Genomic DNA, 13,669 nt, shown 5'->3' with positions numbered 1-13,669 from the left:
TCTAGCGCAAAACAAGTCAGCACTGTAAGATGGCTCACTTTTATACTGACTCACTCTAGCCCCCTGAAAACTGGTTTAAAAGAATTCTCTAATTAACAAGGTGCAGCTGCAAGCAGAGCCTGAGTGAACCCTGTTTAAAGCTGGTCGAAAACTCACCTTCCCCAACCCTAACAGCAACTGCTAAGTTGATCTGCTAAATAAAAGACAGATTAGATTTAAGATAATATTAACCCTTAATTATTCTCACTTACCAAACTTCCACTCTAGCACTCCAATTCAACCCAAGTCAGCACTCCAGTGCAAAAATCTGATGTTTAAATGGAGGATGGGGACTTGGCTGGGGAATCATCAGAATTACTGAAGCTGGAAGTGACAAAGTCATGGACCACCTTGAAAACCCATCTCTTTGATGAAGCTTTGGCCACCCCTCCTCATAAGAAAAGCAAAGAGAGAACATGAAAAGGGATTGTCAGCTATCATTAAAGGGAATCCCAAAGTTTACTACAGACATATAAATAGTAAAAGGTGGGCAAGAGGAGAAGTGCGGCCAATCAGGGACCCTAAAGGAGATTCACGTATGGAGGCAGACGGCATAGCAGAAGTATTAAAGGAATACTTTGCATCTGTCTTTACCAAGGAAGAAGATGCAACCCAGGCAATGAGGTAATTCAGTCACTAGAAGGGTTTAAAATTGATAAAGAGGACGTATTAGATAGGCTGCCTGTACTTAAAGTGGATAAGCACCAGGACCAGATGAAATACATCCAAGGATACTGAAGGAAGTGAGGGTGAAAATGACGGAAGCAGTGGCCATAATTTTTCAGTCTTCTTTCGACTTGAGGGTGGTGCCAGAAGACTAGAGAACTGCAAATGTTACACCTTTTTGAAAAAAAGGGTGTAGAGATAAGCCGAGCAACTGTAGGCTAGTCAGTTTAACTTCTGTGGTGGGGAAACTTCTAGAAAGAATAATTCAGGACAAAATTAGTAGTCACATGGACAAATGCTGGTTAATTAAGGAAAGCCAGCACGCATTTCTGAAGGGAAAATCATATTTAATTGACTGCAGATTTTGAGGAGGTAACAGAGAAGGTTGATGAGGGCTATGCAGTTGATGTGGTGTCCTTGGACATTCAAAAGGCGTTTGATACAGTGCCACACAACACGCTTGTGTGCAAACTTGTAACTCATGGAATAAAAGGGACGATAGCAATATGGATACGGAATTGGCTGAGTGACAGCAAACAAAGAGTAGTGGTTCATGGATTTTTTGGGGGCTGGAGGAAGGATTGTAGTGGATTTCCCCAGGGGTCAGTGTTGGAACCACAGCATTTCCTGATATATATCAATGACATTGACCTTGGTGTACTGAGAACTGTTTCAAAGTTTGCTGATGATACGAAACTTGGAAGCATTGTGAACTGTGAGGAGGATAGTGTCGAACTAAAAAAGGACGTAGACAAGTTGCTGGAATGGGCAGACAGGTGGCAGATGCAGTTCAATGCAGAGAAATGTGAATTGATTAATTTTGGTAGGTAGAACATGGAGAGATAATATAGAATAAAGGGTACAATTGTAAAGGGGATGCAGGAGCAAAGAGGCGTGTGTGTATATGTGCATACGTCATTGAGGGTGGCAGGTTGAGACAGCAGTTAATAAAGCATGCAGTATCCGGGGCTTTATTAATAGAGGCATAGAGTACAAGAGCAAGGAAGTTATGTTGAAATTGTATAAGACACTAGCTTGGCCTTAGCTGGAGTATTGCATCCAGTTCTTGGCGCTGCATTTTAGGAAAGACATAAGGGCGTTGGAAAGAGTACAGAAAAGATTCACGAGAATGGTTCCAGGGATGAGGAACTTCACTTGTGAAGTTAGATTGGAAAAGTTGGGACTGTTTCCCTTGGAGAAGAGGGCTGAGAAGTGATTTGATAGAGGTATTGAAAATCATGAGGGTACAGGACAGAGGAGATAGAGAGAAACTGTTCCCACTCATGAAAGGATGAAATGCGAGGGCACAGATTTAAAGTATTTGCTAAGAGAAGCAAAATTGACATGAGGAAAAACATTTTCACGCAGCGAGTAGTTAAGTTCTAGAATGCACTGCTGGAGATTGTAGGAGAGGGAAGTTGAAGTGAAGCATTCAAAAGGGAATTAGACTGTGATATGAGAAGGAAGAATGTTCAGGGTTACAGGGAGAACACAGGGGAATGGAACTGAGTGAATTGCTCTTCTGGAGAGCTGATGCAGACACAATGGACCGAATAACCTCCTTCTGCACTGTAATGATTCCGTGATTCTGAGATCTCTCTTTCCTTTGCTCAGAAACATCTTCTTTCTGTCTCTGTGAGACACCATGGGACATTGTTCTATGTTATAGGTGATGTAGAAATGCAAGTTATTGTTCCAACACACAGGTGTCCACGGGTATCACCATCTACAATGTATAAACACATTATGACTACTTATTGTGATAGATAATACGGTTTGCAAGAAAAGTCTTTCTTTTAAAAGCTAAGTTCCTTGTTTTGCAAAGCACAGTAAATAAGACTTTTTTTGACAACTTCAGTGTCAAACACACAAGGCAAATACACCACAAATCGTCTAAAAATTGCAGACACTTAATATTGAATTGAAAGGACATGATCCATAGAAATTTTCAATATCGTAGATTCAATAATACTCCTCTAACAGGCTCACATTCAATAATATTTTCTATGAAATATTTTGCATCAAGACAGTATTAGCAATATAATTTTATTTCATGATGACCATGATTGTCTCCACTTGTTTGTTCAATTAACTGTAATTAATATTCATAATGATGTAACTCACATCTCACTGGAGATTGCCCTCCTGTATAAATATGAGATTTCTTTGGATGCTTCATGCAACTAGACAAGTTCTCAGGCATCAGCAGAAATCATCACGTCTCACAGAACATGCGTGAACCAACAATATTTCATCAGATAGAAGACATTTATTATCCTATTCTTGCAGTTGTTGGAGTTTCTGGTAAGCCATGTAACTATTTAATGGGTGGTAATAACTTTTGACATGTAAATTTAGCCATGTTATTTTGAAATATATATTTTTTGATTTTTGAAATTCTGTTTAAAATTTAATTTTGGTGATTACAAATTTCATGTTATCAAGATAAACGCCAGACTTTTTTACAAAAAGCATTTTGATGATTTGATTTTTTTCATCTATAAGCCATCGTGGTTAAATGCTCACGTAGGGATATGTTATTATAAATATTTCCATGGAAAGTTTCAGTGTGAAATGATGGTGTGAAAGAGTGTCCAGAAAAAGAGGAAAATGGGCTTGTGTGCAGCAAGTGGTGCCTTACCCAAGACTTTAAACTGGGTATGTTCCCCTCGACCCTTACTGGGGACATAGTTTGTGCTATATTTATTTTATTTATTTAGAGAAACAGCACTGAAACAGGCCCTTCGACCCACCAAGTCTGTGCCGACCATCAACCACCCATTTATTCTAATCCTACACTAACCCCATATTCCTACCACATCCCCACCTGTCCCTCTATTCCACTACCACCTACCTATACTGAGGGCAATTTATAATGGCCAATTTACCTATCAACCTGCAAGTCTTTTGGTGGTGGGAGGAAACCGGAGTACCCGGAGGAAACCCACGCAGACACAGGGAGAACTTGCAAACTCCACACAGGCAGTACCCAGAATTGAACCCGGGTCGCTGGAGCTGTGAGGCTGCGGTGCTATCCACTGCGCCACTGTGCCGCCCTGCAAATAACTGAATCACCAGGGCTGCGTCTCTTCAGTTGTAAGGAGCTGTCCAATTTTAAAACCAGAGTTCATCAACCATCAGCCCTTCTTCCATTGTCTCATCTTCCTGCTCCCCTCACACCATGCCAGCATAATTCCCCTTTCCCATGTGGTCTAATTTTGCCAACTAATCTCCTGCTTGGGACCTTATCGAAAGCCTTCTGAAAATCCAAATACGCCACATCTAACAATCTCCCTTTGACATTCAACGGCATTACGATTGCTGAATCCCACACCATCAACATCCTGTGGGTTACCATTGACAGAAACTGAACTGCACCAGCCATATAAATGCTGTTACTACAAAAGTAGGTCAGAGGTTGCGAATTCTGTGATGAGTAACTCACTTCCTGACCCCGCAAAGCCTGTCCACCATCTATGAAGCATAAGTCAGGAGTGTGATCAAACCTGCTTGGATGGGGGCAATTCCAACAACAGTCAAGAGGCTCGACACCATCCAGGATGAAGCAGCCTGCTTGATTGGCACCCCATTCACAACCTTCAACATTAACTCCATTCACCACCAACTCACAGTGGCAGCAGTGTGTACCATATACAAGATGCACTGCAGTAACTCACCAACGTTCCTTCGACAGCACCTTCCAAACCTGTTGCCTCTACCACCAAGAAGGACAGGGGCAGAAAATGCTTGGGAACACCACCACCTGTAAGTTCCCCTCCAAGTCACACAACATCCTGACTTGGAACTTTCTTGCCGTTCCTTCACTGTCACTGGATCGATATCCTCGAACTCCCTTCCTATCAGCACTGTGGGTGTACCTACACCAGATGGACTGCAGCAGTTCAAGAAGGCACTTCACCACCGCCTTCTCAAAAGCAATTAGGAATGGGCAGCAAATTCTAGCCTGGCCAACGATGCCCACATTCCATGAAAGAATAATTTTTTTAAAAAAGGGAAAAGTTCAAGATGTGGCGGGTGTTTGTAGTTGACAGAAAACCTGTTGAATCTTCTACGTAGGGCAATCTCTTGCACAGTGGCGCAGTGGTTAGCACCGCAGCCTCACAGCTCCAGTAACCCGGGTTTGGTTCTGGGTACTGCCTGTGTGGAGTTTGCAAATTCTCCCTGTGACTGTGTGGGTTTCCGCCGGGTGCTCCGGTTTCCTCCCAAAGCCAAAGACTTGTGGGTTGATATGTAAATTGGCCATTGTAAATTGCCCATAGTGTAGGTAGGTGGTAGGAGAATGGTGGGGATGTGGTAGGGAATACGGGATTAATGTAGGATTCGTATAAATGGGTGGTTATTGGTCGGCACAGACTCGGTGGGACGAAGGGCCTGTTTCAGTGCTGTATCTCTCTATCTATCTCTATCTAAGATGCAGTCCTGGCTGTTTGCAGTCCTAAACTTGATGAGCTACTGCAGATTTCTGGTGGTTAAAATTTCACACCGGAGGTATTGGTCACTTTCAGTTCTCTGCTGCACCAAGTTGAAGTGTAGAATTAGCAGCAGGGCTTCTTCTTCTTGTTTAGGCTGGATCTTTCCACAGCCCCTGGCTCAACTGTCTTCTGTGACATGTCTGTCTGCTCCCCTTCCCCCTATCTTTCTCTCTCCAGAGGGTCACTTTTTATGGTCAAAAATCCATCAAATTGGAGTCTCTGGTACCTGACACATGGCCCTCGACCCTAGTGTGTCCACACAATGGACCTGAATGTGGAATTCATGGCCATCCATTCATGTCTGGATGAGTATCATTCTGCAAGGATTTGCCTACTTCACAACTTCTTTATCTCAGAAGAAATCCATTCAATTCGGGAATGTCTCTTGATGGTTTCAGCGTGGCTGCATTCGACTCCTTTTGGTTTGGAATGTATCCTTTGGTCCTTTCGAGACAGCTGAGACAGCTTAAATACACAGACCAGGTCATCTGACCCTCGAAAGCCATTTTGCAGCCCATTGTCCAATTTTTATAGGAAAAGTCAATTTCAGTGTTTCCACATTGAATAAAGTTTGTATCTTAAAAGTAGGACTATGATATGTCTTTACTGGGCATGACACATGTCTAACCTAGTTGACCTCTTTGAGGGGGTAAATAATGAGTACATAGGGGAGTCTCAATTTTTCACTGCCATGATTAATAACTTAGATGATGGATAGAGAGCAACATATCAAAGTTTGCTGATGACACTAAGTTAGATGGGAGCAGAAAATTGCCAAAGCCTGTTAATTGATCAATTGAGAGACCAAATCTGTGGCACATGGAGTTTAAAGTGGAAAAGTGTGAGGTCATCCAATTCAAAACTAAGAAAGATATATCCAAGTATTTCTAAATAGGACAAGCTAGGAACTATGGAGAAGAAAGTTTCTATAAATATATAAAACGAAAAAGAGTGGCTAAAGTAAACGTTGGTCCTTTAGAGGATGAGAAGGGGAATTTAGTTATGGGATATGATGAAATGGCCGAGGCATTGAACAAGTATTTTGTATCGGTCTTCACAGTGGAGGACATTAATAACATGCCAGTAATTGACAAAGTGACAAACGTAGGTGAGGACCTGGAAACAATCATTATTACGGAAGAGGTAGTGTTGGGCAAGCTAATGGAGCTAAGGATTGATAAGTCTCCTGGCCCTGATGGAATGCATCCCAGGGTTCTAAAAGAGACGGCGGGAGAAATAGCAGGTGCACTGGCAGTAATTTTCCAAAATTCGCTGGACTCTGGGGTAGTCCCAGCAGATTGGAAAACAGCAGATGTGACACCACTGTTTAAAAAGGGAGGTAGACAAAAGATGGGAAATTATAGACCGGTTAGCTTAACCTCTGTAGTGGGGAAGATGCTTGAGTCTATTATCAAGGAAGAAATAGCAGGGCATCTCGATAGAAATTGTCCCGTTGGGCAGACGCAGCATGGGTTCATGAAGGGAAGGTCATGCTTGACAAATCTTTTGGAATTCTATGACGACATTACGAGCAAGGTGGACAATGGGGACCCAGTGGATGTGGTGTACCTAGATTTCCAAAAAGCCTTCGACAAGATGCCGCACAAGAGGTTGCTGCATAAGATAAGGATGCATGGCGTTAGGGGTAAAGTATTAGAGTGGATAGAGGATTGGTTGAATAATAGGAAGCAGAGAGTGGGGATAAATGAGTGCTATTCTGGTTGGCAATCAGTCACTAGTGGAGTGCCTCAGGGATCGGTGTTGGGACCTCAATTATTTACAATTTATATAGATGATTTGGAGTTGGGGACCACGTGTAGGGTGTCAAAGTTTGCAGATGACACTAAGATGAGTGGCAGAGCAAAGTGTGCAGATGACTGTGAAACCTTGCAGAGGAACATAGATACATTGAGTGAGTGGGCAAAGGTCTGGCAGATGGAATACAATGTTGATAAGTGTGAAGTCATTCATTTCGGTAGGAGTAACAGTAAAAAGGATTATTACCTGAATGGTAAAAAGTTGCAGCATGCTGCTATGCAGAGGGACCTGGGTGTCCTTGTGCATGAATCGCAGAAGGTTGGTCTGCAGGTACAGCAAGTAATTAGGAAGGCAAATGGAATTTTGTCCTTCATTGCTAAAGGGATTGAGTTTAAAAGCAGAGAGGTTATGTTGCAGCTGTATAAGGTACTGGTGAGGCCGCACCTGGAGTACTGTGTGCAGTTTTGGTCTCCTTACTTGAGAAAGGATGTAGTGGCACCGGAGAGGGTGCAGAGGAGGTTCACTAGGTTGATTCCGGAGTTGAGGGGGTTGGCTTATGAGGAGAGACTGAGTAGATTGGGATTATATTCATTGGAATTCAGAAGAATGAGAGGGGATCTTATAGAAACATATAAAATTATGAAGGGAATAGATAAGATACAAGTAGAGAGGATGTTTCCACTGATAGGTGAAGCTAGGACAAGAGGGCATAGCCTCAAGATTAGAGGGAGCAGATTTAGGACTGAATTAAGAAGGAACTTCTTCACCCAGAGGGTTGTTAATCTATGGAATTCCTTGCCCAGTGAAGTAGTTGACGCTTCTTCAGTTAACGTTTTTAAAGCTAAGGTAGATATCTTTTTGAACAATAAAGGAATTAAGGGATACGGTGAGAACGCGGGTAAGTGGATATGAGTCCACTAAAAGATCAGCCATGATCTTATTGAATGGCGCAGCAGGCTCGAGGGGCCGGACAGCCTACTCCTGCTCCTAGTTCTTATGATCTTATGATCTTATGATCTAAGAAGAGAGATTTGGGACCCAAATAACTTTAAGCTTGGGTACACATACAAAAACTGTCGAATGGAATGCCATCCTTTATCTCAACGTTGAGTCGAATCCAAATGGGCGGAATTTACTTTACAGCTGCGCAGAGCTCTGGTTAGACCCCATTTGGAGTAACTGCATTCACTTCTGGGTTCATCACCTCAGGAAGGATATATTGGCCTTGGAGGTGGTTCAGAGCAGAATCACAAGAATAATACTGATGCCGAAAGGGTTAAATTATGAGTACAGGTTACATAGACATGGCTTCTATTCCCTTGTTTATGGAAAATTAAGAGGTCAACAAATTGAAATGTTTCAGATGATTGAAAGATTTGATAGTGTAGATAGAGGGAAACTAATTTCTCTGGTGGGGGCGTTCAGAACTAGGGGAAACATCCTTATCATTAGAGCGAGGCTGCCCAGGAGTGATGTCAGGAAGGAGAGCGAAAATCAGGAACTCTCTCCCCTTGCTTGTTAAGGTTAGGTGCATTCAAAATTTGGAAGATGAAATTGATAGATTGTTGCCAGGTAAGTGTATTGAAGGTTGCGGAACCAAGGCAGATCAATGTAGTTAAGATGCAGATCAAGATCTAATTAACTTTTTTCTAATTAGATCTTGGGATGTGTGCGTCGCTGACAAAGCCAGCATTTATTGCCCATCCTTATTTGCCCTTCAGCAGGTGGGGGCTGAGCCACCTACAACTGTGTGGCTTGCTTGGCCATGTCAGAGGGCAGTAAACAGTCAACCACATTGTTGTTGGTCTGGATTCACACGTAGGCCAGACCGAGTAACGACAGCTGACTTCCTCCCATGAATAATATTAGCAACATAGGAAAATAGGAAATAGGAACAGGATTAGGCCATTCAGCCCTTTGAGCCGGTCCGCCATTCAACTAGATCATGGCTAATCTTCCACCACAACGCCATTTTCCCTCACTATCCCAAAATCCCTTGATATCTTTAATATCTAGAAATCAATCAATTTTTGGCTTGCATATACTCAATGACTGAGTCTCCACCACCCTCTGGGTTAGCGAATTCCAAAGATTCACCACCCTTTGAGGGAAGAAATTCCTCCTCATCTCAGTCCTAAATGGTCTACCTCTTATTCTGAGCCTGAGTCCCATAATTCGAGATCCCCTCCTCAGCCAGGGGAAACATCCTTCCTGCATCTACCATGTCGAGCCCTGCAAGCATTTTGCATGCCTTTATCAGGTCACCTCTCATTCTTCTAAACTCTAGAGAATATAAGCCCATTCTCCTCCATTTCTCCTCATAGGACAATCCGGCCATCCTAGGGATCAGTCTGGTGAACCTTCGGTACACTCCCTCACTGGCCAGTATATTCTTCGTTAGGTAAGGAACCAAAACTATCACAATTCTCCAGTTATGGCCTCAACAAGGCTCTATATAATTGCAACAAGACTTCTTTACTCCTGTACTCAAATCCTTTTGAAATAAAGGCCAACATTCCATTTGCCTTCCTAATTGCTTGATGCACCTGCATGTTAATTTTCGGTGACTTATAGACACCCAGTTCCCTTTGGGCATCAACACTTCCCAATCTCTCACCATGGAAGAAATACTCTGCATTTCTGTGTTTCCTACTGAAGTGGGTAACTTCATATTTTTACACATTGTATTCTATCTGCCTTGTTCTTGCCCACTTATTTAGCTTGTCTAAATACCCCTGAAGGTACCCCACTAGTCACAACCTGCCAAGCTGAGAATGTCCCATTTATTCCTAATCTCTGTTTTCTGTCCATTAACTAAATCACAATCCATACCAGTATATTTCCCCCACTCCCATGTGCTCTAATTGTGTTTACTAACCTCCTGTGTGACAACTTATTGAAAGCATTCTGAAAATCCAAATAAACCGCATCCACTGGTTCCCCCTTATCTATTCTGCTAGTTACATCCTCAGAAAAACACCAACTGGTTTGTCAAAGATGATTTCCCTTTCACAAATGTATTTTGATTCTGCCCAAACCTACCATTATTTTCTAAAGGTCAAGATATCACATCCTTTATAACAGATTCTCGCAGTTTCCCGACTACTGGTGTCAGGCTAACAGGTCTGTAGTTACTTGATTTTTTTCTCTCACTCCTTTCTTAAATAGTGGGGTTACCTTGCAATCTTCAGGAACCGTTTGAGAATCTGTAGAATTTTGTAAGATGACCAAGAACACACGCACTATTCTACAGTGACCTCTTTCATCACTCTGAGATGTCGATCAGGTGAAGGGGATTTATCAACTTTCAGTCCTATTAATTTCTCCAGTACTACTTTTATACTAATAGTAATTTCTTTCTGTTCCTCTTTTCCGCTAGTCTCTTGGTTCTTTAGTGTTCCTGTGCGTTTTTTTTTGTATCTTCCTCCGTGAACACAGACAGAAAGTATTTGTTTATTTTCTCTGACATTTCCTTATTACCCAATGATAAATTCTCCTGTCTCTGCCTGTAGTGGGTCCACATTAGTCTTTGCTAATCTTTTCCTTTTTACATATATATGGAAGCTTTTACAGTCCGTTTTTATGATTCTCACTAGTTTACTTTCATATTCTATTTTCTCTTTCTTTATCAGTATTTGGTCCTCCTTTGCTGAATACTAAAATGAATCCAATTCTCAGGCTTAGTACATTTTTGGAAACTTTAGAAGCCTCTTCCTTTGATCTAATTCAATCTTTAATTTCTCGTGTTAGCCACGATTGGATCATGTTTCCTGTTGGGTTTTTGTATCTCAAAGGAGTGTAAATTTGTTGTACATGAGTTTTCACAACAATTCAATAATTTCATGAACATTGTTAATCAGCTAAACATTTTATTCCAGATTTGTTAAATAATTGATATAAATTCGACCAGCTGCCATGGTGATATGGTGAACTCTTGTCTCCAACGCATTCATCCAGGCCTCTTGATTACTGGTCCAGTAGAATTACAGCTATGCTACCGTCCCTAAGTCAGAACAAGATCGATGGAATGAATGGCCAACTCACCTTCTAAAGTCCCTGTGTTCCTATGGAATTCCCACATTCCCTGAAATGTCAAATGATAATCCCCTTGTTTTCTCTGTTTATTCCAGTTAACTCAGTGGCCATTCTGATCCTGTCACGGGGAAAGTGTGGACTCTCCAAATGTATCACCCACTACCTGGTGGCCATGGCAGTGGCAGATCTACTGGTCGTTTTCACTGATGTGATACTGCTTACAGTTATTCCTTTTCATTTCCCAGGTACTTACCTAGAAGCCACTCCTGCACTTTCTCTCTTACATGTCCTGCTTTCTGCAGCCACAGATGTTTCTGTCTGGTTCACGGTCACTTTCACCTTTGATCGATTTGTTGCAATTTGTTGCCAGAAGCTGAAAACAAAATATTGCACAGAGAAAACTGTGAATATCGTTACAACAACAGTGAGTGTGCTGTTCTGCCTCAAAAATATTCCTTGGTATTTTGTATTTGAACCTGAATATATAATTGACAATGTACCCCTGGGGGCAATTTATTCACTGAGCTATTACACTGAAGCAGCATGGGCAGCATTTGACAGCCTCAGTATTATTTTAACCCCTTTCCTTCCATTCCTTCTGATTTTACTGCTCAATGCTCTGACTGTCAGACACATTTTAGTGGCCAGCAGAACCCGCAGGAAACTACTGGATCACAGCAAGAGTGAGAATCACACTGACCCAGAGATGGAGAACCGAAGGAAATCCATCATTTTACTCTTCACTATATCTGGCAGTTTTATACTGTTATGGATGACACGTGTTGTATTTTTCTTTTATATGCGATTTTCAAACATAAAAAATTACAGACATCCCCATGATCCTGCATATATCACTGAACAATCTGGCTACATGCTGCAGCTTTTGAGCACCTGCACCAACACCTGTATTTATGCAGTGACCCAGACTAAATTCAGAGAGCAGCTGAAGAATGCAGTCAAATATCCATTCACTGCAATTGTTAAATTAGTTCAATGATTAAAGCAGATCACCTAAAAGCAGAGCTACCTTTCTATCACTGACTCTGGTGACAGTGCTTCTTCATCTATTTACTCTCCACAACATTCTGCAACAGATCACTGTACCTGCTTTATTTCCCAGACCATCACTGACCTCATCTCCTCTGGAGATCTTCCCCCATGGCCTCCAGGCTCATGGCCCCCAACCCTGCACATCCTGCTTACCTTCCCAAATCCACAAACAGGGTCGCCCTGCTCGGCAAATCAGTTGAGCCTGTTCTTGTCACATGGAATTTCTTTCTTCCTATTTCAAGGCTATTTCATCTCTCCCTGTCCAGCCTCCTCCAATGTACTTGGTGACTCATCAGAACCTCTCTAACTATTTAACATTTTCCAGTTTCATTAGCTTTTCTTCAAAATGCAATCCTTCCCCTCACTTTAACAAGGTTCATCATCAACTCTTCCCTTCCCTTTCTCAACTTCTCTCTTCATTTCTGCGGATAGGTTGTCAATCGATATTTTCTTTGAACCCACAGACTCCCATAGTTACCTTGATTACCACCCGCCCATCCTGCTTCCTGTACTTTCTTTGTTGTTTTTATTTATTCATTCATCTGATGTGAGCATCAATGGCAAGGTCTACCTTAGTTGCTCATCCCTAATTGCTCTTGAGAAGGTGGTGGTGAGCCACCTTCTTGAACTGCAGCTGTCAGTTTTGTGCATGTACATCCACAGGGCTGTTCGGAAGGGAGTTCCAACAATTGGATCCAGTGACAGTGAAGGGATGGCGATATAGTTCCAAGTCAGTATGGTGTGTCGCTTGGAGGGAAAGGTGCAGGTGATTGTGTTCCCATGCATCTGCTCCCCTTGTCCTTCTAGGCAGTAGAGTTCATGGGTTTGGAACACACTGTCGAAGGAGTCTTGGTCAGTTGCTGCACTGCATCTTGTAGATGGTACATGTTGCTGCCACTGTGAGCCAGTGGTGGAGGGAGTGAAGCAGGCTGCTTTGTACTGGATGGTATCCAGCTTATTCCATATTGTTAGAGCTGCATTCTTCCAGGCAAGTGGAGAGTATTCCATCACTTGTACCTTGTAGGTGGTAGACTGAATTTGGGGAGTCAGGAGGTGAGCTACCCACTGCAAAATTCCCAGCCTCTGTCTGACATGCTCTCTGTGTCTGTAGTATAATGTGCTAAACTAGACATTGGGTTGTTAATGAGTTAATTGTAAGTGGTGTATGCTAATCATACTGTATACCTCATAACGGCAAGTGATGTAATACCATATGGTATGGATCCCTCATGCAGTCTGTTCGAACACGTGAGTCCGAGCAGTAAGGCTTGTTTCAATAAAGCTCCTGGTTCTTTGATGTCAGCTGAGACTTTAGATATTCTGTATCAAGTTAACAATACTCAGAATATTACATGGTGGCAACGGTGAAAAATAATGATGGAAAAATCCCTACTTTTACCGGAAAGCTTTGAGAAAGTCGCAGGCCTAAATCAAGCTGAGGCATGACCGAAGTGTTATTGGAGATTTGCCTGGTTTGCACATCATTGGGCCTCGCTGTGAAGCTGAGCAGTGAGCAGATCAGTATACTGTTATATGCAATGGGTGACAGTAAAAATGATATTCTCATCACTCAATGTATCGAAGAAGGGAAATCCACATACAATGAAGTAATCAAAGCACTTATTATG

The 13,669-nt window shown here is 42.2% G+C and overlaps 1 pseudogene; it reads left to right on the top strand.

Annotated features, from left to right (window-relative positions):
- The first annotated feature begins 2,936 nt into the window (after positions 1–2,936).
- LOC137373365 (probable G-protein coupled receptor 139) lies at positions 2,937–12,006 on the top strand (annotated as a pseudogene).
- The last annotated feature ends 1,663 nt before the right edge of the window (positions 12,007–13,669 follow it).

This window comes from Heterodontus francisci, chromosome 9 (genome assembly GCF_036365525.1).
Source record: "Heterodontus francisci isolate sHetFra1 chromosome 9, sHetFra1.hap1, whole genome shotgun sequence".
NCBI classification, from domain to species: Eukaryota; Metazoa; Chordata; class Chondrichthyes; order Heterodontiformes; family Heterodontidae; genus Heterodontus; species Heterodontus francisci.
Note: the sequence above shows the minus strand (reverse complement) of the source record. Positions and strands in the feature narration are given on the sequence as shown.